This window comes from Sus scrofa, chromosome 2, assembly GCF_054392235.1.
Source record: "Sus scrofa isolate SSC_HxYL_T2T_F1_AM1 chromosome 2, Sscrofa_HxYL_maternal_Yorkshire_Landrace_v2.0, whole genome shotgun sequence".
NCBI classification, from domain to species: Eukaryota; Metazoa; Chordata; class Mammalia; order Artiodactyla; family Suidae; genus Sus; species Sus scrofa.
Window position 1 is genome coordinate 20,020,980 of NC_139384.1, and position 26,713 is coordinate 20,047,692.

The 26,713-nt window shown below is 49.6% G+C and overlaps 1 pseudogene; it reads left to right on the forward strand.

Moving 5' to 3' along the window:
- Positions 1-6,332: 6,332 nt before the first annotated feature.
- LOC106509363 (uncharacterized) overlaps positions 6,333-26,713 on the forward strand; it is a 99,760-nt pseudogene continuing 79,379 nt past the window's right edge.

Genomic DNA, 26,713 nt, shown 5'->3' on the forward strand with positions numbered 1-26,713 from the left:
ACATCAATCAATCAGAAAGTGCTAGGTCGTGCTGTGGTAACCAACATCCCCTAAGATCAGTGGCTTAATACTCTGAGATGTGTCTCTCATTGCTTATTTCTCATTGTATCAGTTAGTCTTTGCTGAGTAGCAAACCGCTCCCCCAAACCACACATTTAATATCTCCCGCAAGTCTGTGGGTTGGCTGGGTGGTTCTTGTGGTCTGTGTTAGTTCAGATGGGGCTAAGGTGGTTTGGAGTGGCCTCAATCAAATGTTGGAAGTGTTAGCTGGGACAGATGGGACCTTTCTCCTTCCTCCAGGAGGCGAGCCCAGGCTCATTCACGTGGTAGCGGAAGAGGTTCCAACCACCGAAGAAGGCACACTCCGATGTGCAAGGGCTTTACACGTCTCTGCTTGCACTGTAGTTTTTAATATCCCTTTGGCCAAAGCAAGTCATGTGGCTGAGCAGGTTCGAAGGGTGGAGAAATGGACTCTATCTCTGGATGGGAGGACGTAGCAAAGTCAGGTTGCCAACGGGAGTCCATACAGGGATGGGAGGAATATTGCAGCCATATTTACAATTTCCCACATACTGCTCCATCACAGATCAGCGGGGATGGTGGGGAGGGGGCGAGGGGAAAGGGGATTTAATCTACATATTCCTCATTCCAGGACCCAGGCTGGTTGTGGCTGTCTTACTGCTGCCATGATTACTGAGGTAGGGAAAAGAGAGTGTTGTGAATTGCACATGGGCCCTTAAAGCCCCCATCAAAGAGTGGCGTGCCACTTCTGGTCTCATTTCACTGGTCAGAGCAACACATGTGGTCACACCCAGTTTCAGGGAAGGGGGAGTAGGAGTTTACCGTGTGCTTGGAAAGACAACCATGGACATTTGGAGCACAGCACTATTAACAGCATCATTTATGAAGCGCCCACTCTATGCAATTTAAGAATGTGATCTGAACGTATTCTGGCATCTTTCCGAAGCAGAGATTATTATCTGTTTTCCAGCTAAGGAAGCAGAGTAGTTGAGAAACACACTTAAGGTCACATATCTGATAAGAGGCAGAGGCAGGACTAGGACTCAGAGAGTCTGATGCCAGAGGTGATATGCGTTCCAGAGCGTCCTGCTCATCCCTACCACTTCAGAGGGAGGACAGAGATAATTCCCCACGGGTGACTCTGGCTTCCTGCGAGGAGGTAGGTGAGGTGGCCTTGACATCATTTATTCACTAGTCATTTGGTCCATAATTATTTCAGTGCCACCACGGACAAGAGGAACTGTGAATAAGACAAACCTGGTTCTTGCTTTCATGGAGCTTATGATTTGAAATATCCACCTCTGATCCCAAAGGTTAAGGAGTCCATCGTCTCCCGGCTTTAGGAAGTGGAGCGCTTCTAAGGTTGAAAAGGCTCACAGGGTTTCCACTCCCACAGGGGCTCCCCAAGGATCCGTAGAGCTGGTGTGGTGGTCGGGGGGCACTGTTGCAGAACTTGGGCTTCATGGAAAACCTGGGGAGCTGGCAGCCTCAGTGGAGCATCCTGCAGGAGTAAACAGCTACTGAGTAATGCATTCCAGGCTGTGGGCAGAGCCTCTCCTGGCTGCCTCCTGCATCCAGAGAAGTTGGTGGGCTCAGGCAGGAGACGGAGGGCTCCTGGAGCCCACGCAGCTATGCATCCTGGCAAGTGAGGGCTGGGGTAGGGGGAGGCCATGGTCTTGCTAAGGCACCATCGTCCCGGGAGCTCCCAGTCTGTGTCGTCCCAGATGTACACTGGGACCCAAAGAACTTTGTGGGCACCTGGCTCAGCCTTCTCCCTCCACCTCCACTGTGCTTCCGAGCTCAAAGCTTGGCTGGTGCAAGCTTGTCACATGGTCACCCAGCTCTCCTGGGAACCCCTCCAGAGATGAGGCGCTCACTACCTCCAGAATCAGTCTGTTCCAAAGTCCCTTCTGATTTCACTTGGCTACTCTGCCCATGAGCCCACACAGCCCACATGCCACCAGCCACATGGAGCCAGCACCTGCCAGGATGCTGCGTGTCCTGGGTGCAATGACACCCTTGTGGCAGGCGGGCTGCTGGTGGGGAGGGAGTGTTATGTGAGCATGCATAGCCCCGGGCAGATGGGCCTGGCTCTGCCGGGCTGTCAGTCAGAGATGCTGAAGCCTCAACTCATTCTGGCTCCAGCAAGTACAACTATTTATAAAAGATGAGGCCTGCCAGGGAACAGGGACAGGCTGAGACATCTGCTCCTTCTGCCGGGGTGGCCGGCACTCACCACAAACCTCCTGGTCTCATCACCCTGGTGGGTGGAGCCCCAAAGTCCCCATCAGCATCTAGTGAGCCCTGTCTCTCTGCCCTGCCCCTACCCCCAGTGGACCATCTGAGAGATGTGGCTGCAGGTGGGGGAGGATCCTTTGCTCAAGGAGGCAGCTCCCTTGTCCCACTCCCTTCCACGTCCAGTTTCTAGAGGGGAAGGGGCAGCTCCCTTGGGGCAGCTCCCTTGGCATGAAGCCGGCCACCCTCTCTGAACACACAGTGACACCTGTATGCCTCTTACAGAGCTGGGTCCTGGCCACCCGGGCTTATGTCCCCTCTGAGGCAGGAAGCATCTTGAGCATCGCCCTTGGGGTCTTGACAGAGCAGGTGCTTGGAGTGGGCAGTGCCACACCATGGGTGTGGAGCTGGCTTTGGCGCCTTCTCGAGCAGGAGAGCATTAGGTTTGAATTCCAGCTCTGTAATCTTCTCTGTGCCCCAGTTTTCTCATTGCTCAAGTGGAGGTGAAAGGGATGGCTGCCTCTCACGGTTGTACTAATAGTGCATATTACCTATTAGGATGTTTTTCACAGTTCAGTGAATGACTGAGCTCGGACTTGAGGCTGGGGTAAGAGCAAGCCATTGTAGGTGGTTGAGCAGGAGGGTGGCACAATGAGGGGGATGCTGACAGAAACTTGGCAGCTGAGGGGAAGACTAATAATAAAATAACAATCCCCCAACCACATAATAAGAAGAATGAAAGATTCAGGAGTGTCTTGGTTGCCTTGGCACCCTTCTTTCTTAATCAGACAGGTCCCCTGGAAGTCATTTTGGATCAAAGCCATGCCCAGCCTGGAAAGAGTCAGAGAAGGGGAAGGGTGTAGGGGAGCAGAGAGAGAAAGGAGACTGGTGGGATTTGGGGGCTCAGGACAGAGAGGAGGTGGGAAGATGGGCTTTAAGGGAGATCTTGGGATATGGATTTTTCTGCCAATACCCAGGCAAGACCAGAAAGGCAGCCGTGTCAGCCTTGGCTACTATCTAGCTGTGTGATCATGGAAAAAGTACTTGACTTCTCTGAGCCCCTCTTTCCTCATCTTTACTAGCCAGAGAATACATTGTCCTCCCCCTCTCCCCTAAAAAAAGTTCTGTTCCATGCCTCCTCCTCCTGGCACAGGGCTACCCCTTGGAGGACAATTGCACAGAAAATATGTCCATTCCTCCAACCCCTTTCAGTCAAGGGTAGGCTAGCTTTCCTTTGAAGGAGACATTTGAACAGGCCTTGAAAGCAGCAGGGATGCAACAATTGGAAAATGGCAGTGAAAATGCCCTACGCATTCCAGGAAGAGGGCACAGCAGAAGGAAAGGCACAGCATCAAGGATGAGTCTAGCTCCTGACTTGGCCCTGTCTCATTGTTTGTGCCTCTATGGGTCTCTTATTGTACCCTCTCCAAGCACCCAGTGGACTCCAGTACCTAGAGGACACTGGCAGGTGGGTTTGCGCACATTTCTTGGTTGGGATAAGTTGAGACAGAAAGAACATTGCTGCTAAAGAGGGAGAAGAAAGTTCGGAGGCCCTGTTGGTACTGTGGGCAGTAACGAGACTGTCAGGGAGCAGGCAGGGAGGGGAGGGCTTGACTGCAGTCACATTCCTTTTGCTCCCAAATTGAAATTAAAGATCATTTCAACTCCAGATGCTGGAAATGCCTGTGTTCATTACTTCTCAGGATTTTGTCCATGCTCTTGTTCTAGATTCAATTAGAGCAATTTAAGGTAATTAATTAAATTTGTTCTTTGATTAATAAAGATAGAAATTCAGCTAAGTTGCTGTGAAGGAAGAAGCCATGTTGGGATTTGCTAGTAGAGGTTTGAGGAGACCCCTTTCAGCCTCTTGATCTGCTATCTCCCCCCACAACTTACCCACCATATTGTCCATGGATCACCCCCCACCCCCCCATCATTTCAGCTTTAGCCAAGGACCCAGAGCTTTAAAGTCAGGGCACAGTGTGTGGTTGTGTTCTAGAAGGAGCAAGGAGGTGGGGGGATGGATAAAGGGGGTCCACATGGAAGAGGTAGGGAATGGGGAAGGAGCCACTAAGACCTGGCTGCACCTGGAGGGAGCTGAGTAGGGGCCAGAGGGACTGCAGCAGGCTGGGAAGAAGCCAGACAGGCACAGAGCTGGTGACTGGGGAACTGGTAGGAAACCAAGGGTCAAACTACAGGGGTAGAGGGAAGGGAGGAGGGCAGAGGGATGTCTAGCCAAAGTCAGGTTCAGCTGCCCAGTAGAGGCAGGATATTAGGTGCCAGCATGGACAGTGACTCAAACCAGGAAGGAAAGGTCGGAGCAGACACCAAGATGGGGGAGTCAGTGTGGGTCAAGGTTTAAAATTCAGAGCATTTCTAAGTATGACACAAACCCCAGCAATTCCACAACATCCAGATAAGTAAATTTGATGACATTTTTAGGATCTGCATGGAAACAAACACTGTAAAGAGAGTGAAAAGACAAATGAAAAACTGGGAAAATGCTCGAAGCTATTATCACAGACAGAGGCTAAATTCTATAATATGTAAAGGGCTCCGACAAATCAATAAGAAAAGGAAAAACAGAGGAAATGTGGGAAAAGTTTAGGTATGGACAGTTTGCAGGAAAGGAAATGCAAATAGCTCTTAAGCATATGCAAAGTTGCTCATTCTCTCCTGTAGTAAGAAAAATGCAAACTAAAAATTGGCAGATAAAACATTTTTTATCAGATTGATCAAGATGAAAAACTATGTTAATATGTGGAGCCCAAATTAGTGTGGAGAAATAGGTACTCTCAAACAATGCTAGTACTTCCTCTATGGAGGACAATTTGTTATCTATCAAAATTATAAACACACATATTCTTTGACCTAGAGATTCAGACAACATGATGATTTATTGCAACACTATAATAGCCTAATGGGAAATAGCAGAAGTGCTCACAAATAGGAGACTGGCAAATCAATGATGTTATAGCCAAGGAATGGAATACTACATGGTCATGAAAAGAGAGAAGCATTTCTCCATGTCCTGCCCTAGAGCTCTGAGGCATGGAGTTTCTGGAGTTTCCTCCAGGACTTGGAGAATCATTGGTGCTTGGGGAGCCAGAGGGACAGGCAGGCCATGGTGTCCCCACATCAGCTCCCCTACATGGCATTTGTGGTTTATGAAATTCTCTCACAACATTTTCTCATGTAGCACCCGTGATATAAAGAGGATTACCTCTGTTTCCCCAGATGAGAAACTGAAGCTCAGGAAGATGAAGAAAGCTGCCCAAAGTCAGGCACCTAGGAGGAAGATGTGGGGTTCAGACTCTGTCTGCATGACTCAGGGCATCTTCTTCCCTCGTGCCGAAGTTGCCTCTTCCTTGCTTGTTGCTTTTATTTCATGGTGGAGTAGAGCGGGGCCTTATCATGCTCCACCTTGGGAAGTAGACCTATCTCTAGGTCCTTGCTCTGTAGATGCTCAGTCAGGGCAGGGCCTCAGCAGGACCCTCCAGTGGCGTTTCCACCCCCGCCCCCAACCCTGCAGATGGCTCTGTGACATTCCCTTCCCACTGCCTTGTAATTAAACCTGGAGGGTTTGGGCACTTGTCCCGCCTTCCCCTTACTCCGGGCCCATCCTTCTTCCTCCTGGGGATCTTAGCGGAGATCTCAGGTCTCCTACACTGGCTTGGGCATGGCCGGACTATCCATGCCCTCCTCCCTCACTCCAGGGTGGGAGAAAGGGCACCAGTCTGTCTAGGAAGCCATTTCTCCCTGTCCACAGCCTGGCCAGTTCCTGCTGTGACCTCAGCTGCCATCCTTTCTCATCACCTGCTGTATCCAAGACAACCGACAGCTCCTACTAGGGGGGTGGTGAGAAGGGGAGTGGGGGTGGCAGGCAGGGTCAGTTTAATGGTCACAGCTCCCAGCTGAGGGAGCCACCTGTTCTGTCTGAGGATCTCACGGTGGGAGGGAGAAGACCGGGCCATTCATGAAAGTCAAGGAGGCTTTCCGGAGGGGAGCAGGGGGGACTTTAAAGGCACCGAAGAAGAAGCTGTTCTATTAACCAGACTCTGGCGGATCCAGCCTTCATGGAGCGATGGACCAGGAGGAGTGTGGAATCAGAAGAACTGGATTGGATGCCCTCCTCCGGGCCTCACTAGCTGTGTGAACTTAGGTAGGTTTCTTGATATCTCCGAGTTTCTGTTATGATTGCTTCATGGACTCACTAGGGGCCTGCAATGAAACTAAGTATATTTTATAAGCACTAAATCTTTAGTGATTAAGAGCATGTGATTAAGAGCTCTATGGCCAGAAAGGTTGGGTTTGAATCCCAGTCCTGCTGGGTGCCCTTGACCAAAAGACTTTGCCTCTGTGTCAAGTGCTTTGGCTGTGCAACGAACAGCCCCCAACTGAGTGGCTCAATGCAACAACCACTTATTTAGTTCATGGTTCTGGAGGTCAACATTTTTGGTTGGGACCAGCTGAACGTCCTTCTGATCTTGGCTGGGCTCACTCATGCGTCTGGGGTCCAGCAGCTGGGTCCCTTGGGACTGGCTGCTCCATTGGCCTCATCTGGGATGAATGGACCTCCTGGTTCTCTTTCCACGTGGTCTCTCAGCCTCCACTGGGCTGGTCTGGACCTGTTCATAGAGTGGCTGAAAGCCTTCAAAGGCAGCCAGAGAGGGAGCTCCAGTGTTTAAGTGTGCCTCAGTTCTCTCCAGGCATCATTCTTGCTTCCGTCTTATTGGCCAAGGCAAGTCACGTGGCAAAGCCCTAAGCCAGGGTGGGTGGGCACATCCAAAGACATTGAATGAGCAAATTGGGGGCCATCCCTTCAGTGAACCGTGGCTGCTGCCCTGGGTCTCAGTTTCCTCTGTAAAATGAGTATAATCTTGAACCTTCCTTAAGAATGGTTGGGAGGCCTGAAATGAAATGAGCAAGTGTATGCAAATGCATACATTTTTTCAGCACCGGGGGAGAGCAAACAATCCATAAGGCACACTGTAAATATTTTAATTAGTAGGGCCTTTGAGAGAGAGAGAGTTAAAACCCCATGATGCAGGCTCTGGGTTAGTGACCTAGAAGACAGCTGTGGATCTGCTTTTCTTCTCCGAGGAAATGAATGGGGCCAGGGAGGGTAGGTCCTATGGAGAGGTCTCTGCCCTATATTCCCTGGCTGCAGGGAAAGGGATGGGCATTTGGTTCTGGGTCCTCCCCAGGATGCAAAGGGTGTGGCTTTGCTCTTTCTACTTCCCTTCTCCCTGTCCTCCTGGGCTCAGGCACTCCTGCATCCGGAAGAAAGTTGTCAGGGCACGTGCTCACCGGTGGTGCTTGGTTCTGGAAGGGGCTTTAAGTGCTATTAAGCTGGGATCCTAAACCTCTCCATCAAAGCCCTGTATGGATCACCAGGTCACCTATGGGTCATGATCTCTGCAACACTGTGTCTGCCACAACCCGCAGTACCGGATCTTCACATATCCATTGACTGCAGCGTAGTGACTGACACTAGCGGATATTGATCTGGAATTGGTCTTGGCATCCACGGTGTCATCAAGAGCCAACCCGAGTCCCTGGACATTTGTTAACAGCTCTGGGCACAAAGAGAGGCTCAAAGAGGCTGCCCTCTTGATGCGCTAGTGAAAGCTGTCCGTGATGGGGGTGTGGAGGGGAGCCGGCTTTATCAGACTTTTGAAAACCTTGAAAACAAGATGCACACAGCTGCCTTCACAGAGCCCAGCTTGGCAACCACAGATCTGGTTCGGCCCCCTCCTTTCTTCGGTTCCAGGGGGTCCTTTTTGAGCTCCCTCAGGCAGCCCCAGGAAGGTGGGAAGGTGCTGGCCATTTCTTCATTCACCGACTCTTCAGTCCCCTCGGGTGCTGGGCCCCATCCCAGACACTGGAGCCAGGACGGTGAGCCACATCAGATGCAGGTCCTGCCCTCACGGAATTTACGGTCTGAGGGAGACAGAGATTAATTGATCACAAGAGTAAATGTAAAATTATATGGCCAGATGGTTTTCTTTTTGAAATATTAATCTTCCTTCCTTTCCTGGCATTTCCTCTTCCTTTATAGGGCAGTTGGACTCAGAGCGTTCGCTGCCGCGGGGGATGGATGACCCAGTGGAAGTTAGACGGCAGTTCTTGTCTTCTGAGTGTCAAAAACTGAAGCCCCGGTGGCTGCGTGTGTGAGGGGGGTTTGGAAAGAACCAACGAGTTGGAAGCCGCGGAATGCTCCAAGTCCTCAGATCAGAGGATGCTCCCTGGGCCGGGGAAGGTGGGGGGGTGGGGGGAGCGGGAGTGTGTGTGTGTGGCAGATGGGCCACACATTTGCCCTGACTCCTCCCTGTTTCCTGCAGAAATAGGCTTGGAGGACCTGAAAACCCGCAGACACAGAGGACCCACATCCGTATCCCCAGGGTAAAGGCTGCTGAGGCAGCAAGACCCCAGCCTGTTCCCAGGGACTGCCTGGTGACTCAGAGATAAAGTCATAAGGCGGCCTTGAGTCTCCTGGGGCTCCTCCACCCACTAGCTAAGGCTCACCCTGGGGATGGAGATAACCAGTCCTCCTACGCCCCGCTGCTGCTGGGCTGACACCTGCGCTACCAGGTGGGCTGTGCACCTTTTGTCTTCGGAAGGAAAATGTTCCTCTGAGTTTCTTTCTTTTCTTTCTTTCTTTCTTTCTTTTTTTTTTGACACAAGCGTATTAGTCATTCTGGCTCCTTGAGCCTGGCAGCACCTGGCATTGTTTTCCGACAGTCTGACAGGTGGTGGGCTGCTGCTGCCCCCCTCCCCTTACTGCCCGTGCCCATGCTCTGAAAGGTGAGGCAAGCATGGGGGTCAAGTATGGGGAAGGGTAGAGGAACCACTGGCTCAACTCAGCCACAGGGTCTGTACTGACCCTGGAGCTACCAGGGGCTGGGCTATCCATAGGGGTCAGGCCTTCAGAGGCAGAGAGGGCCCCCCCCCCCACCTGCCCAAGTAGGAGTGGGAGGCGGAGATAAGCCTGGCCACGCCCCCTGAGCTGGCCACTGACTAGATCCCATTCTCTCTCTGGGCCTGTTTCTTCCTTGTTGGTAAGACTGTAGCAAGGTCAACGTGGTGGATGAGATAAAGATGGTGAAAAACCAGGTTTCATCAGCACAGGAATGCTAACAGATTACTGAGCACTTCCTGTGCTATGAGGCAGCACGGTGGTAAAAGCCAGCCTGGATTACCTGCGTTATTCCTCCCAAATCCCCACGAGCTGGACACTACTGTTAGCCCCAGTGTAGGGATGAGGAAACCAAGGGTCCAGGAAGCTGCCCAAGGTCATGGAGTTAAGAGTTGGGCAAAGCCGGGATTCCAGTCCAGGCTGTCAATCTCTCTTCTATACTGTGGGGCAGTGACAGAGCTTTGCCCTGAGGTGGGGGCATGAAGGGCCTCGGTGACCATCTCAGCCACTCCTTGTACGGAGAAGGAGATGGAAGCTCAGAGAGAGGAACGGACTTGCTCACGCTCTTCTTGCAGCCTGGACCCACACTGATGTGTAAAACATTAAGCGCTGTGCGTAGCTTTTGGACAAACATATTGAGGCCACAAAAAGGGCTTTCTGAGGATGTCAAGCCTTCCCCCAGTGAGTTACCTTACATCCTGGGGAGGGCCTGTGCAGAGGAGCGGGCAACATTCTGGGGCCTTTGAAGACCCCTCAGAGCGGCCAGGGGCAGACGGAAGAAAATGGGGCCATCGCTTCCTTCTCCTGCCTGAACTTGTACCCAGCTTTGTCCAGAGAGGGAGGTGGTCCTGAGGATACAGTCGATGTGTGACTCGGGGTGCTCGCCGTGTCCTGGTTTCCGAGGATGAACCATCTGAAGCAACCCGAGAGTCCCACAAGAGAGGGCGGGTTAAGTGACATCATAGAAACTGTGGCCCCTGCTTCCTGACACAGAACTCTGAAGTCCCTTGTAATTTCCTGGGCGTTGTGGTTACAGGGACATCTTTTGCTGTAATGAGGCCACTTTTGGCAGGTCCCTAGATAACATCAGGATGGAGGATGGTCACCCACAAGACCAAGCCTTGATTAGAAGCCTGGGATTTTCAGCCCCACCCCAACCTTCAAGGAGGGCAGAGGGGCTGGGGATTGAGTTCATCGCCAAGGGCCAAGGATTAATCCATCCTGCATACGTAATGAGACTGCTATAAAAAACCTCTAGGCATTGGAGAGCTTCCTGGTGGGCAGGCACATTCGGGAGTTGGGAGGATGGCACACCTAGAGAGGGTACTGAAGCCCTGCATCGCCCCCACCCCCCACACCTTGCCCTGTGCCTCTTTCCCATGTGGCTCTTCCTGAGTTGTATCCTTTATTTACTTATTTATTTTTCTTTTTATAGCCGCATCTGTGGCATGTGGAAGTTCCCTGGGCTGGGGGTCAAATCGAAGCTGCAGATGCCAGCCTATGCCAAAGCCACAGCAACCCCAGGTCCTAGCCACATCTGTGACCTATGCTGCAGCTTGTGGCAATATTGGATCCTTAACCCACTGAGCGAGGCCAAGATCGAACCTGCATCCTCATGGACACTATGTTGGGTTCTGAACCCACAGAACCACAATGAGAATTTTTAGTTATACCCTTTGCAGTAAATTGACACCCATAAGTGTCTTCCTAAATTCTGTGAGCCATTCCAGCAAATCACCAAAACCGAGAGGGGGTCATGGGTACCACTTCCCAACACTCTGTCTCCTCGACCTGCTTGCTTTTCCTTGGATTTCATAGCACATGTGTCTTTATAATATTCTCTATGAATTCTTTCCTTATTAAGCTTGACATTTGCTTTCTGCACCCGCTATCTGACCTCCTGCTGGAAACGAAGCCCCATGAGGGCAGGACTCCCTATGGGTTTGTCTACTGTGTCCCTGGAACCTAGACCATGAATGAGTGGGATGGGGAGGGGCTGGGTGGGAGAGGGGTGTCCTCCCCATCACAGAGCCCTCGTGTCCTCAGACCAGCAGATCCAGTCCAGCAAAGGGACAAGGAGGGGGGTCTTCTTCACGCCCCACCCCATCACCCAGGCTGGGCGCTGGTCAGTGGGTGGGAGGGAGCAGCCTAGGTTAAGCTGCACGAGTTGGCCATGGAGTCCCCCCAGAAGTCCTTCTGCCATGCCTGTGCTGGAGGGACAGAGTTCCCATCACAGCCACCCCCATTCCCTGCCTCCCCCCACCCCCCAGATCAAGAGCAAAGGCTTTTAATTCAGCACAGAGTCTGAGCCAGCATCCCAGGCCTAGAGCGCTCACACTGCTTGGCACCCACTCCCCCATATCTCCCCCCATTTGATGGAATTGCTTCATCCGTATTGAAAACCTGTGTTAGAGAGGCTGGTGCTGATAGGCCCACTGAGACCCTAATGCTTCCTCAAGCCTCCTTGGCACACTGCAGAGAAGCTGGAAAAATGGGTCAATCCGGCTTCGGAGCCAAAAGTGGGGGTCGGGGGATGGGGAGTTAGGACAAGAGATACTAGAGTTGGCTTGGAAGAGGAAGTTCTGGAAACTTTGTCACCACTGTCTGGTGACCTAGGGCACAATTTTCTACAAATGGGGAGAGAGGTGTTTTGTGACACAATGCTCACACAAAATTGAAACGACTTACTTGCTGTGGGACTTCATGGGTTAATGCAAAGCATGAGTCTAAGGGGGAGCAAATGCAGCAGTTCTCAAACTCCTGCCCCTGGTACCCCTCTTCCACGGGGTGGGGGGGAGGCTTGAGGGACTGGGGTTCCTCTGAACACTCTTGGAGACATGCTGGTTGGTCCGTGTCAATAGCCCGCTGAGAGATGGGGCTTTCTGCTTCCCTCCCTTCCTCCCCCTTCCGTCTTTCCCTCCATCTTCTTCCTCTGCTAGCCCAGCTTGCATAATGCTACCACCCCATTCAATCACAGAAGAACCCTTGAGTCACTTCTGTGGGTGTTAGGGAGCTATTGAGCTATGCAGGTCCAAGGACGTCAGGCTTCTTTACCTGCCATTCAAGGTTCCCATCTGGCTCCAAATTTAGCACCCGCAGCTCTCCTCCCCTGCTTCAGCCGTACCCCTCTCCTTACAGTTCCAGGACAGCTGTGAATGCCTCTACCTCTGAGCCTTTGCTTTGGCTAGAATATCCCTCTTTTCTCCTCTCAGGCCACCTCCTCCAGGTAGCCCTCCCTGATTAACCCAATCTTGCCTCCGAAGTCAGAAACAGATAAAATAGCTATAAAATCACTGCCCCCCCCACATTATCCTAAAGAGTATAATTCTTAGGACCCAAAGGAACACCTTTGTCAGGGACTCAAAGGGAGGTTCAACAGCTTCACAAAGACTGATCTCAGGGCCCGTCAGCTTTCTCAGAAGCACGGCTCAAGCATCTGCATTACATGCCATCTCAGGAGTCCCGCTCCAGCGTGTCCTTAGCTCATTTAATTTTTTCCTTTGACATTTTATCGTGGGAAAATTTCAAACCCATACTAAAGTGATTACAAGGCTAGCCCAGACCCCTGTCACTCAGCTCCAACAATGATCATTCATCCTTCATCTTTACATCTGTCCACTCCCCTGTATCGTTTGAAGCAAACCCCAGACACCCGATTTTCTAGCCCTATTTATCTCAGGATGCTTTCCTACTGTTTTTTTTTTTTTTTTACTTAACCATAATATAATGATTCTACTAAAAATTAAGAAGAAATCTTTAATGTCATCAAAATATCTAGTGACTGCTCACATTTCCAGTCTTAATTTTACTTCTTTTATAGTTAGTGTGTTTGAATCAAGAGCCTAATGAAGTTGGTTGATATATCTAAGTCTCTCTTAATCTGTAATCCCGCTCTCTCATTTTTAAAAATAGATTTTGTTTTTTGTTTAAATTTTTTTTTTTGTGGGGGGGCTGAACTCACGGCCATGCAAAAGTTCCCAGGCCAGGGATTGAACCTGTGCAACAGTTGTGACTGGAGCCAAAGCAGTGACAATGCCAGGTCCTTAACCTGCTGAGCTACCAGGGAACACCTAGACTTTGTTTTTTAGAGCAGTTTTAGGTTTAAAATTGAAAGGAAGGTACAGAGAGTCTCCATACGTCCCCTGCCTCCAGACCTGCACAGTCCATCCCATTACCAACACCCCCACCAGAAAGGTACATTTGTTACATACAGTCAATGAACAGACCTTGACACCACATAATCACCCAGAGCCCAGAGTTGACACTAGGGTTTATTCTTGGTGGTGTACATTCTATGGGTTTGGACAAATGTCTAATGACCTGTATCCATCACTATAGCATCATTCAGGGTAATTTCACTGCCCGAAAAACTCTCTGTGCTCTGCCACTTATGCCTCCTGTGAAGCCTGGCAACCACTGATCTTTTTCACTGTCTGCATAGTCTTGCCTCTTCCAGAGTGTCATATAGTTGGAATCAGACCGTATGTATTCTTGACAGATGGGCTTCACTCACTAAAATGCATTTAAGTTTTCTCCATGTCTTTTCATGGCTTGATAGCTCATTTCCTTTTAGCGCCGAATAATACTCCACTGTCTGAACGCACCACAGTTTACCCATTCACCTACTGAAAGACGGCTTGGCTGCTTCCAAGTTTTGATAATTATGAATAAAGCCACTATACACATCCAGGAGCAGGCTTTTGTGCGAAAATAAGTTTTCAACTACTTTTGGGTAAATACCAAACAACACAATTGCTGGGTCATACAGTGAGAATATGTTCAGTTTTATAAGAAACTGCCAAACTGTCTTCCAAGGCGACTGTCCTTCCCGATCTTTATTCCCCCCCCCCCTTTTTTTTTTGAGAAACCAGCTGTCTGTCCTGTGTTTTCCCAGTGTGGACTTTACTGGTTTTATTCCCGTGGTGTGTTTTAACTCATCCCCCTGTCCTCTGGATTTCTGGTAAATTGACAATTTGTTTTTCTGGCTCAAGCAGATTCAAATTGGGCTTTTTTAGCAAGACAATCTCGTGGTGCTACGTGCTTCCATCGGGAGATGCCTAATGCCGGCCGCCGCCTCCAGTTTGGGGATGTTGGCAGCTGTGGATGTTCAGGATGCAGATCCACGCATCCACTAGGGGTTGCGAAATGGGTGAGATTCCCATCCTATCATCCCTTCCTCATTTATTAGCTGGAATACTTCTAAAAGGAGAAACGTCCCTCAACTATAATTTGGGTACTCAGTGGTACAGTAGACACGGGAAAAGCAGGATAAATGCTTGAGTCTTTCCCTTTATTTACCAACCAATTATCTTTTAATGGAGTGATGCTAGGAGCGAACACTTGTAGGGCACTTACAGCTCAGCAAATGTTTTTATCAACGCCATCGCATTTAATTATCATAACAACTGTGAGGTAGACAGGATAGATGCTGCTATTTTTTTCCTCGCTATGTAAAAATTTTATTGAAGTATAGTTTTTTGAAAAACAAACAGAATTGGGTATTTTTTCTTTTTTAAAATACAGTTGATTTACAATGTTGCGTTAATTTCTGCCGTAGATCAAATTACTCAGTTGTACCTGTACATATTCTTTCTCATAGTTTTTTCCATGATGGTTTATCACAGGATATTGGATACATTTCCCTGTGCTGTACAGCTGGCCTTGTTGTTTATCAGTCCTATATATAAGGGTTTGCTTCTGCTAATCCCAAACTGCCAACACTTCCCTCCCCGGCCCTCTTCCCTTTGGCAACCACAAGTCTGTTCTCTACATCTGTGAGTCTGTTTTTGTTTCATGGATATGTTGATTTGTGTTGTATTTTAGATTCCACATATAAGTGATATCATATGGTATTTGTCTTCCTCTTTCTGACTTACTTTGCTTCATATGATAAGCTCTAGGTCCATCCATGTGGCTGTAAATACCATTATTTCATTTTTTAATGGCTGTATAATATTCCATTATGTTTATATGTGTGCGTGTTTGTGTATCTCACATCTTCTTTATCCATTCATCTTGGATGGACATTTAGGTTGTTTGCATGTCTTGGCTATTGTATATAGTGCTGCTATGAACACAGGGGTGCATGTATCTTTTTGAATGCAAGTTTTGTCTGGGTATATCCCCAGGAGTAGGATTGTTGGATCATATGGCAACTCTATCTTTAGTTTTTTGAGGAATCTCCATGCTGTTTTCCATAGTGGTAGCACCAAATTTACATCCCCCTCATGGTGTTTTTAAAAAATCTTTTATTAATTTCTTGGCAGGCGAGAGAACTGAGATCCAGAGCAGTTAAGAGACTTGTCCCAGCTCAGAGAGCTACCAGAAAAATCCTCCCCAACATACAGAGAACCCTAACTCTGTGCCGTAGGCTATTCTCCAAATGTGAATGAATATGTTTCATTCCTTACCACAACTCTAGGAGCCAGAGAGGGGGCAGTGATTGTCCCCACTTTACGGATGGGGAAGCCCAAGCCCCAGAGAGATTAGCAAAGCGGCTCAAGGTCAAATAGTAATAATATTGGTCATGATTTATTGAGCATGTACTGTGTGCCCGATGCCTTGCTAAGTGCTCAAAACAGCATAATGCAGTGTTTTGCCATCTGCTGTGTGACGAGTTCTTGCCACATGCCTGGTACATGGACTCCTCATTGTGACCTTACATTAACCTTGTGTTACAATGAGGAGACTGAAGTTCAGTGGGACTGGCTCACACTCTCCTGGGTTGCAGGATTTTATGCGACTGACCCGGCTTCCAACGCACTTCCAGTCTTCATCGTGCTGTTGCTAGCCCGTGCACAGAGAGCTCCTGAGCCTAGATCCTTGTACCTGTGTCTGTGCTTCCTCTCCCTCCCTTCTCCTGCACCCATAGAGGGTATGATCTGGAAGACAGGACTCTTCCCCTGGGCAGTAGCTGCCTCCTACCTTCTCCACCCCCATCCCAGAGAAGCTGCCATGCTTGGCATTAATTGACAAGAGGAAAGAGACAACAAAAAGGTAAGAAAGCTCATTACTTGGAAAAAGAATGAGTGGCTTTAGAGCCTCCATGGCGTCCTCAAATGTAGCTGACTCAGCCTCATTGCTGTCTTCCACCACTTTTCTTCCAGAACCGGGATATGAAGCCCACTCAGCCACAGGGGGGCTGAGGGAGGGGGGTAGTTCCTATTGTGGCTCAGTGGTAACCAATCCAACTAGTATCCATGAGGATGTGGGTTCGATCCCTGGCCTCGCTCAGTGGGTTAAGGATCTGGCATAGTGATGAGCCGCAGTATAGATCCCAGATGTGGCTCAGCTCTGGCGTTGCTGTGGATGTGGTGTAGACCGGTGGCTGTAGTTCCGATTTGACCCCTAGCCTTGGAACTTCCATGTGCCATGGGTGTGGCCCTAAAAAAAGACAGACAAATAAATAAATAAAAGGACAGGCGGCCTTTTGGCCCAGCAGGGAAGGACAGGGTGCAGGGCCTCCCTGGACCAAGAAGCCCACCTTTGTCGTGAGCCACTCTGGGTTCCCATCAGACATCATCCCAAGACCCTAAATTGCAATGGCCTCAATAATAATTGCCATCCTGTGTTAATGTTACTGCTGCCGCATGCTGGCATGAACAGTCGTAATCGGGTATCCTTAAAGGGGTGCCCTTTGGTAATGAGGTGCTGTGGCTGGCTTCCGGCACGCAGTGACCCTCTGGAGGGCAAAGCGATGCTGTAGAAGACAGGAGGAAGACAAACAAGAACCAATTAAACCCTCAATTCGAGCAGAGTAAATGAATTTGACTTCAGGGGATCAAGAGGGAGAAAACTTCTAATTAGATACACGCAATCCTGGGGCTGAGCACGCTCGTGACCGCCCTCATGGCCGCCCCCATCACATTTTAGATAAATGTTAAGGATTCGAATGCGATGCAATTAAAATCCGTCCATCCTATGCACTTACTACTAGTGGGGTTTGATGACTGCTCACCTACTTTCTTCGTGCTCCAGCGCTGCCCTTCCCACCCCTCGCTTCTGCGTTATGATTGGCTCTTGTCACAGCCAATCCCTTTTGAGCAGGAGGAAGGCTTGGCCTAGGGGACCTGCTCTCGGGTGGGTCTTTCTTCAAAGGCCAAGAGAGGTATGGGAGAGCAGGGAGTACCTGGACCTGACAAATGGGCCAGAGGTTGCAGACTGGAGGCCCTTGGGCAAAGTCTGCTCCACAGGTGCATTTATAGAGTTGGAAATGCATTTCTGGGGCTGCCAAAGCTGGATATTTCACATAAGTATTTGGAGTTTTTGGTTTCTTTGGAAACACTGAAGATTGGAGATACTGAGCTAGTGACAGTTGACCCAAGCTGAAGAACATCCACTATCTAGACAGGATCCTGGTCCCCTAGCCCATGTCTGGTGGGATTCACTGGTCCATGTGGCCTTTCAGCCCCTGAAGCATAGGGGGGTTCAGTCTCCTAAATGTGGTCTTCAATCTCCAGGTGAGGGGAGATGCCTGAGGGTCCACCCTGAACCTCCCTGCCGCTTGTCCTGAGCTCTCTGCCTGGAAAGCCCTTCCTCAGCCCCTATTCAAATGCCATCTCATCCAGGAAGAATTTCCTGTCTCCCCAGCGGGCATTTGTCTATCTCTCCCTGGGCCCTCGGAGCCCTGGTCTCTACCCCAAGGTAGCACCTCTCTGGTGTGTGACAATGAATCCACTTGCCCCCTAGAAGCAGAGCGGTCTGTGAGCACCCTAGGCGCAGAGTCAGGTCTGATTTGCCCTGTCTCCCTCTAAGGGCCCTCAACAGGGCCTGCACCAGGACAGACACCCAGGAAATGTGAGTTGAGGGAAATTGCACATGGGCCGGGGTAGGACGAGCCCAGGCAAACGTATTGGCCTCTTTCCCAGGCCTTCTTTGCACCTTGCTGGTCTCCTTCTTTTGCTGGCCCCAGGCTTGCGGGCTGGAGATCATTTACCGAAAGGTCTTTGGGAATGAACATGTCCCCACAGCCAGGGAATTCATTTTGCAGTTGAGAATGAAGAGATGCAATGCTTAACACAGTGGAAGATGTGCTAATGGTGGGCTTGCAGGCACAGGACAGGAGATAGGTCGGCGGGGGGGGAATCCTTTTTATTTTTTTGTCTATTTTGTCTATTTAGGGCCACACCCATGACATATGAAGGTTCCCAGGCTAGGGGTGGAATCGGAGCTGCCAACCTACATCACAGCCACAGCAACACCAGATCTGAGCCGTGCCTGCGACCTGCACCACAGCTCACGGTAATGCCGGATCCTTAACCCAATGAGCGAGGCCAGGGATCAAACCCATGTCCTCATGGATAGTAGTCAGATTTGTTAACCACTGAGCTATGGCAGGAACTGCAGGAAATCCTTTTTGAAAGTGAGTTCTCCCAAGTGACATATATGGCTTATGATTTGGGTTTTGGTCAATCAACTTCTCTCGCTGGGCTGTGACCAGTGTCACAGGGTCATCCGCTTGACCTCTCTGAACTTCAGTATCCTGGTGTGAAAAATGATGGATCAGTGCAGTAGTGCAAATACCTGACAATTAGCTTATTTTGATTGTACTGTAGGTGCCTGGCCTTAAACTTTCGATGGCAGAGACATCCATTTCAAAGACAACCATCTCGAATAAACACGTTGCCAGCTACACACCTAGATGCAGAGCCAGGCTGCCTCACCCGTGAAGTTCCCCTTGGGAAAAGCCCAGGGTGACCCAGACGATTGATTGCTGGGGTGACCCTGCTTTCCCCTTCCCCCGTGTTAATTCCTGTTCTTATGTTTTCAATTCACCAATAAAGAGTGAACCTGCAGGGAGTTCCCATCATGACTCAGCGGAAATGAATCCAACTAGTATCCAGGAGGATGCAGGTTCGATCCCTGGCCTCGCTCAGTGGGTTAAGGATCTGGCGTGAGCTGTGCTGTAGGTTACAGATGTGGCTTGAATCTGGCGTTGCTGTGACTGCAGTGTAGGCCGGTGGCTACTGCTCTGATTTGACCCCTAGCTTGGAAACCTCCAGATGCTGTGGGTGCAGCCCTAAAAAGACAAAAAAAAAAAAAAAAAAAAGAGTGAACCTGCAAAACCCACCCTCAACCTCAGGTCTCTCTTTGTGTCTCTCTTTTTCTCCCTGCGACCCTGCTGTGTGTCCCCAGGCGTGCTATGTACACTCCAGGGCTTGTGAGTAATAAACCTTGTTTTTTTTCAAGGCTTCCCTGATGGTGGTTTCCCAGCTGCATCTTACAGTCATATTCAGAACCGAGAGGGCCTGTCCAGCCACAACACTGGCTCCAGTTGGGGAAATGTCGGCAGGCCTCCCCAAAGGTCATACAGGCCCAGGTGAGTGCCCCCAGGCTTTCCTAGCTGATTGCATCACTTAATGATGAGCCAAAACTGACACAAAAGAAATACCGGTGCACATTCCTTAAAAAGTGAAACTTTCAGGAGTTCCCGCTGCGGCACAGCAGAAATGAATCCGACTAGTATCCATGAGGATGCTGGTTTGGTCCCTGGCCCTGCTCAGTGGGTTAAGGATCCAGCATTCCCGTGAGCTGCAGTGTAGGTCGCAGACAAGGCTCAGATCAGGCGTTGCTGTGGCTGTGGTGCAGGGCGGCAGCTGCAGCTCCAGTTCCACCCCTAGCCCGGGAATGTCCATATGCCTTGGGTGCGGCCCTAAAAAAAACAAAAAGAGAAAAAAAATGAAACTTCTACACCGACCCAGCAATTCCCTTCCTAGGTATGTATCCGAGAGAAATGAAAATGTGGGTCGCGCAGGGATTTGTACACAAATGTTCACAGCAGTGTTATTATTCGTAAGAGCCAAAAATTGAAAACATTAATGTCCACCAACTGGTGGGTGGATAAACAAAATGCGGTTTATCCATACAATGGCAAATGTTCCATCCTTGAAAAGAAACCAACGACGGATGTGTATAGGGCAGAGGTGAACCACAAAACTACTCTGCTGGGTGAACGAAGCCAGACATGAAAGACCGCCTATTGTATGGTTCTATTTATAAAGAACGTTCTAGAAAAAGCCAATCCATAGAGGCAGAAAGTAGGCCTGGGGCAGGCGGGGGACGTGACAGGGAATGACAGAAACGGGCACGAGGACCCTGCAGGGGGCGGTGAAAATGTTCTAAATCTGATGACGGTGGTTGTAGTCCATGGTAAGTTTACTAAAAATCGCCGTAGAAGAGACTTGAAGTGGGTAGATTTTCGGATATACAAACTATTCCTTCACAAAGTTGCGAAAAATCACCTTCTGCACACAGTGGTGGCGCAGCTCACGGAGTTGGTGCCCGTGGGGTGCTCAGCCCCGTCCTCAGCGCATCCTAGGAGTTTGTAAATGTCCGCTCTGCCTTTTTCCTCTTTTTCTTTTTTCTTTTTTTTTCCTTTTTAGGGCTGCACCTGCGGCATATGGAAGTTCCCAGCGAGGGGTCACATCAGAGCTGTAGCTGCCAGCCTACACCACAGCCATGGCCACACAGGATCCGAGCCACATCTGCAAACTACGCCACAGCTTGAAGCAATGTTAGATCCTTAACCCACTGGGCCAGGCCTTCTTTATATACAGACGGCTGACAAGCATGTGAAAAAATGCTCAGCATCACTGATTATTAGAGAAATGCATCAAAACTACTATAAGGTACCACCTTGTGCCTGTCAGAATGGCCATCATTAACAAGTCCACAAATAACAAATGCTGGAGGGGGTGTGGAGAAAAGGGAACCCTCCTGCACTGTTGGTGAGAATGTACATTGGTACAAACGCTATGGAAAACAGGATGGAAATTCCTCAGAAAACGAAATATAGAACTATCATATGACCCAGCAATCCCAGTCTTGGGCATATATCCGGACAAAACTTTCCTTGAAAAAGACACATGCACCCACATGTTCATTGCAGCACTATTCACAATAGCCAGGACATGGAAACAACCCAAATGTCCATCGACAGATGATTGGATTTGGAAGATGTGGTATATATACACAATGGAATACTACTCAGCCATAAAAAAGAACAAAATCATGCCAATTGCAGCAACATGGGTGGAACTAGAGACTCCCATATTAAGTGAAGTCAGAAAGAGAAAGACAAATACCATATGATATCACTTATATCTGGAATCTAATATATGGCACACATGAACCTTTCCCGAAAAGAAACTCATGGACTTGGAGAACAGATTTTTGGTTGGCAAGGGGGAGTGGAACAGACTGCAAGTCTGGGGTTAATAGATGCAAACTATTGCCTTTTGAGTGTATAAGCAATGAGATCCTGCTGTATAGCCCTGGGAACTATATCCAGTCACTTATGATGGAGAATAATGTGAGAAAAAGAATGTATACATGTATGTGTGACTGGGTCATTTTGCTGTACATAGAAAATTGACAGAACACTGTAAACCAACTATAATGGAAAAAATAAAAATCATTATTAAAGAAATAAAATTGTTTTGACAACTCAGGACAGTTTCAATGATCGGACAAAACGGCTTGTGTTTCTGGTTTCCATCCAAGGCATCGCTTTAAGGATACCAGTTAAATGTCTCGGCCTCGCCCCTCCAGGCTCCATTGGCCTTGGGGTCCCCTCAACCCTTCCTCTTTGATGGCCTCGTGCCTGCCTCTTCTGGTGGCTTCCTTCACTTCTGACCCACTCTTTCCTTGCCCATTGTGACAGCCTCTGGCAGGCCTCCTTTTTGCCATCAGGTTCTGCCTCCTTCTCATAAGCCCAGCGCAAGCTCCCAGGCTGCTCTTCAAGAGCCTTGGCTCACAGACCTTCACTAGCTCCCTAGTGCCCCGAGGAAAAAGCTCAAGCCATCAGTCTGCTGTGGGTTTCCTTGTGCTCTCGGATTTCACTCTCTTCTGCTCCACCTTCTGAAAACTTTCTCCCTGGCCTGGAACTGGCTCCCTGGCTTCTACCTCTGCCCCTTTGCCTGGCCATTCCTCCTGCCTTCCCACTGCTCCCATCCCAATGACCACACACACCTTGTCCTGAACACCAGACACCAGCCACATTCAATGGGGAGGTGGAAGAGGTTTGGAGCCAGGGAGCCACAGCTGATTCTAGACCTGGTTCTGCTACCTGGCAGTCAAGATGCCTACATGCCCTGAGCCTCAATTCCCTCATATGTGAAATGGGTGTGCTATTAATATGCAACAGATAGAGCTGGTTAGTGTCTTTCTTCTCACAAGACTGTGATGTGGGAGAGGGCAGGGATCGTGAATGACACATCTCTCTGTCCCCAGTGTAAGCCCCTGGGTTCCTAGAACAGCCTGGTATAGGGCTGTGTTCAATGACTTGTCTGTGAATGAATGAATGAATATCTTGGTTGATTTATTTAGTGCCTGGTATGTTTACTAAATCCCCCTGCCCCTTCTTGCCTGCCATTCTTCCAACAAGAGTTTCACGGGTGTCCACCATGTGTTGGGTGCTGGACGTGAGGTTCAGGCTGTGGGAGAGGGACTGTGATGGGGTGTCACTCTACTTTCATCTGCTCTGTCCTTGCCTTGCCCCAACCTCCTGGCTCAACTCCCCTCCAGACCCGCCTCTGGCCCTTGGGTCTTGGTTTCCTTGGTGCTGGATGCCTGGCTTTCAGGTCCGGGAACAGAGGGATGGAGCCGTTCATTCATTCATATATTCAGCTCATTTCTCCTGGGGTCCCACTTTGTGGCAGGCCATGTTCCAGGCTAGAGACACAGCAGAGAGCAGGACACGTGAATATCCCTGCCTTCATGAACTGTTTTCCAGTGTGGGGAGAAAGAGGACACGGTAGTGATGATAACTAACTAAATAAGCAAACCATCTTTGGGGTGTCTGCTGGCAATGAATGCTACAGAGAAAATCCAGCAACCAAGTGGGTAGTGGTGACAATTTTACAGAGGGTGTCAGGACATACTTTACAGAGAAGATGACATTGAAGGAGGAGCCATGCTAATACCTGGGGGTAGTGTGTTCCAGACACAAGGAAGAACCAGAGCAAAGGCCCTGAGGCAAGAGGCTACCATGTCATGGGTGGAGGGTTGAGCCTTTGTTCTGGGCAGATGGGAAGCCCTTGGAGTATTGTAAAGAGTAGAGTGACGTGATCAGGCTTATCTTTTCAAAGGATCACCTATAGCCATTGTGCTGAGAACAGACCGTAATAAAAGCAGGTGACATTTGTCAAGAACACACCTTATTCCAGGCACGACTCTGAGTTGTTTACATATTTCAACTCATATAATTGTCACGACACCTTGAGGTGGGTACTGTTATCCCCATTTTATTTTATTAAAAAAAATTTTTTTTTATTTTTCTTTTTTAGGGCTGCACCCACTGCATATGGAGGTTCCCAGACTAAGGGGCTAATCGGGGCTGTCGCTGCTGGCCTACACCACAGCAACTCGGGATCCGAGCCATGTCTGCGACCTACACACAGCTGGATCCTTAACCCACTGAGCGAGGCCAGGGATTGAACCTGCGTCCTTATGGATACTAGTCAGATTCATTAACCACCGAGCCATGAAGGGAACTCTGTTATCCCCATTTTAAAGAAGAGGTTATGTGAGGCTCAGAAAAGCAAGATGCCCAAGTTCACACAGCCTGTAAGTAGACAGAGTTGGGTGTGAACCCAGACAAAATCCAGTGCTGGCACTCCTGTGCTTGCCACTGCTCTACACTGCCTCTTGGGTGGGCAAAGGCAGGGCTGGGAATTCAGATAGACCCCAAAGCAAAGCTTCTTTCTACTTGATAGCTGTGTGGCCTTGGGCAAGTTACTTAACCTCTCTGTGTTCTAGGAGATATAATACCAACCTTAGACGCTGCCCCAAGGTCAGGTCGTGTGGGTAAAATTCTTTGGGGGGCGGGGCTGAGAGTTTGGCTGCTCAGCCTGACGGCCACCTCCCCCCTCCTCTTACTGCCCCCCACCGCCCCTCCTGTCCCCAGGAAGGGGTGAGATGACCTTGAAGATGGCATCTCCCGAGGGGAACTCAGCCCACTCTCTGCTGTAGGATGGCTTTTCCTACCCTCCCCACCACTGCCCCCATGCTTGCAGCTCTGTGCCAGGACCCAAGAAAGTGGAGAGGCTCAGACAAGGAAATAAAGACCTGACCAAGCTCCCAGCCCCTCGCTCAATCCCCGTTGCTGGGGAGGCCGCCAAGCCAGGCCTTCTTAATGGTCAGAGACATTTAAACCCTTTGCATATAGGGGCTGCCTGAGGGTCGAGTCGGGAGCAGCTGCGCTGCCCTGGCCCGTCCAAGACCCACGGGGCCTGAAGCAGATGGATTTTTCTCAGAGTCTGATTATCCGCCCTCCCAGAGCCCCAGACAGGCCCTCGCTGCAAAGGCCAAGTTCATCTTCCTTGCCCTGGAGAGGAAGCAGGAAGGAAGGAGGGTGGCCAGCCAGCCCACCCACTGAGGGGGAAGGCCCGTGATCTGGGGACTGTTTCAGGAGCCGACCCCAAGGAATGTGCTTGTGTTTGGAGGGGCCCAGCTCTGGAGTCAGGGCTGTATTCCAAAGAGGTTGCTCAAATTCTTTGGGCCTCTGTTTAGCTGTCTGTGAAATGGGTCTCCTATTAATCTGTTCCTCCCAGGAGGAAGGGGTGGCTCTGAGAAAAAGGCCAAGGGTGCAGTTGATGGAAAAGATTATCCATTGTTGAGGACACCCTTCCATCACAGTCTTGGCCATGATGGCTTGTGGCCGTGATTTCCATGTCTGTCTCCCAGTAGCCTGGGTGTGGAGCTGAGTCTGATTCATCCAGCTTCCCCCTGCCCCGAACACAGAGCAGTACTCAGTTGGTACCCCACAGTTGGTTGCTGAAGTGAATAAATAATGGCAAGGGTTCACCACTGAGGATTTATTTTTCTTTCCTCTTAGGTTGCTGTCAGGGCTGTTCTTTGGAAAAATTGAGATTAACAAAGTTTGTCTCAGAGCCCTGCCCATTTTACTTTCTCTGTCCTTCTTTCTCTTCATTTGGTATCTCCTATCCTCTTCTATCATCAGTCAGCTGTCATGGAGAAGATGATCAGTGTATCTAGTTTATACTCAAGTGAAAATGACTGATAGGACGATCTATCAGTCTTTACACTTCTGTAATAGACATTCCCTAATCCCAAGGGATAAGACTTAATGACCAATGGCAGGCATTTCAGTGCTCCTTTCCAGCCTCATCTCCTGGTACTCTTTTTTTTTCCTCCTCCCCCTTTCCCCGTCTTGCGCCTTTCTGCTTGCAGCAGGCCAGCTAGTGCAGTGGCTCACTGGGACTTCAGGGATAATCCTGGCTACCCAGGGCAGGGTAGGACAGATGATCCTCCAGCTTCTAATTTAAAGTCCCCAAACCAGGAAGCACAAGTGACAGAGAGCTCATTGTCTTTAAGGCAACCATTCCACTGCTCTGACTCAAGCTGAAACTTTTTCCACTCTCTTTTGCCCTTGCCTGCCCTCTGGAGCAAGAGTCAAATGGAATAAAGCTGTTCCCTTTTATGTCACATCCTTCCCTTAAATAAAGACCTCTAGAGTGCTGCTTCCTGAATATGCCCGGCGTGCACTTTCCTCCTGCCTCAACTTTGCTCCTTTTCTCTGTCTCTGCCTCTGCAATCCAAGGTCTCTTCCCACTCTGAGGGCATACTTTGCTCTTGGTTTATTTATTTGTAGGGCAAATATGATGGACCACACCTGAGCCCAATGGCCCTGTGTTTCTTTCCCAGCTCAGGTTCTCAGAAGTCCTTTGAGGACTGGGTTTGGGAAGGTCTGTCAGCATTAGTGAAAGAACAGCTAATGTTTAATGAGTACTCACTATATGCCAAGGGCTATTAAGAGGAGCTTTTCTTTCTTTCTTTTTTTTTTTTTTTTCTTTTCTAGGGCCACACCTGCAGCATATGGCGGTTCCCAGGCTAGGAGTCCAATCGAAGCTGTAGCTGCCAGCCTATACCACAGCCACAGCAACTCAGGATCCGGGATCCGAGCCGTGTCTGTGACCTACAACACAGCTCAGGGCAATGCTGGATCCTTAACCCCAGGAGGAGCTTTTCAAGTGTTGCCTAATAAAATTCACAGTAATGCCTCAAACTAGGCACTATCATTAACCCCACTGAACAGATGGGAAAACTGAGGCACAGGGGCATTTTGTAACATTCCCAGGGTCAAATAACTAGAAGTGATGGAGGCAGACTGAACCTAGGATGTCTGATTTTTAGATCCCATCCTGACCCCTGAGATCTGCTTAACATTTGTTCCTGCCACCACGCAGGTCTGCACACGCATGCAGGCGCACACACACACACACACACCCCACACCACACACCTGTGCTTGCCTCAGGCTTATCTTTCAGTTCTAGATGTTCAAGAGTGACCTGGTCTTGTGCTTCAAGACTCAGCTCAGATGTCGCCTCTTCCAGAGCCCCCTCCTCTGTGCGCTGCCCCAGAGTCTCTGAACACCCACCCTGACGGCACATACCACTTTAGCCCAAAATTAACTCCTCAAGGGTAGGGAACCTTGTCTGGTTCTTTTTTATTCCTCAAGACCTAGAACAGGGGCTGATGCATGGAAGATGCTCCATAAATGCCTGATGAATTGAACT